The sequence below is a fragment of the Trachymyrmex septentrionalis genome, unplaced genomic scaffold, assembly GCF_001594115.1.
Source record: "Trachymyrmex septentrionalis isolate Tsep2-gDNA-1 unplaced genomic scaffold, Tsep1.0 scaffold29, whole genome shotgun sequence".
Taxonomy (NCBI): Eukaryota; Metazoa; Arthropoda; class Insecta; order Hymenoptera; family Formicidae; genus Trachymyrmex; species Trachymyrmex septentrionalis.
This window is the reverse complement of record NW_017305451.1, coordinates 2,994,357-2,995,290: the sequence shown is the minus strand read 5'-3', so window position 1 is coordinate 2,995,290 and position 934 is coordinate 2,994,357. Positions and strand designations below refer to the sequence as shown.

At 27.1% G+C, this 934-nt stretch overlaps 1 protein-coding gene across 1 annotated transcript in view; it reads right to left on the bottom strand.

Moving 5' to 3' along the window:
* LOC108749298 (alpha-tocopherol transfer protein-like) overlaps nt 1-934 on the bottom strand; it is a 10,854-nt gene that overhangs the window by 3,624 nt on the left and 6,296 nt on the right. The gene's annotated exons all lie outside the window — the stretch shown is intronic.

Sequence of the window (934 nt, the reverse complement as noted above, 5' to 3'; positions counted from 1 at the left end):
ATATATATATATATATAATTGTATATAATATAATAATTATAATAATCATTGTTTAATAATTGTATATAATAATCTCATTATATGTGTGTTTTATCGTACGAGTAAAAAGCTATCTATTAAAATTAATAGCCTTCTTTTCTTATTAACGTAGACACGCGAGATAGCGAAACAAAAAAAATCCAAAGAGTGAAGTCAAATGGCTGAAATACGGACCATTGGTTTCTCGCGTAATAGAACTTTTACCGCAAATGTATAAACTGTCGCTTACAAATAGCTGATATGTAATTTTGCTTGAGTGACGTCACAATAATTACTATTGCGCAATCTCGATGTTTGGATCAGAACTAAGATTGTTTCTGGCACTCAATCTTATATTTAAAAAGCATGACATTGTAGAGTATTGAATTTAATATTAAGAAATTAAGGTCCGTATTCAGAATGCGTTTTTATGGTGTTAGCGTGTAGTTAACATTACGTATACTATTTTAGATATAAAAATACATATTTATCGATAAAAGCCCGTTTCTGAATCTAAGATTATTATTTGTATAATTTATACAAATGAGAAAATAGGAAATTACTGTGAACATTGTTGTCAAAACATTGAAAACATAAATCTATATTTATCGAAGAATTCTCTAAACTGATGCACGCGGTGCAATAAAAATTAAAGTGAAACGAACACTAGTTCAGAAAATTTACTGATAAAGACTATCTTATATAATGATATTTATTTTATAACGAACTCGGTTGACCGCAATACGTACCAGTGCATATTAAAGCCATTGTACACTGATTTAATCCGTGTGAAAATAAAATGCAAATACTGAAAATATGAAATACAGATTTTACTTAACAGCACAATAAAATATATTAAGAATTTCATGATTTTAATCCGTTTTTATATTTTTATTAAACACACATTTTTTCCGTT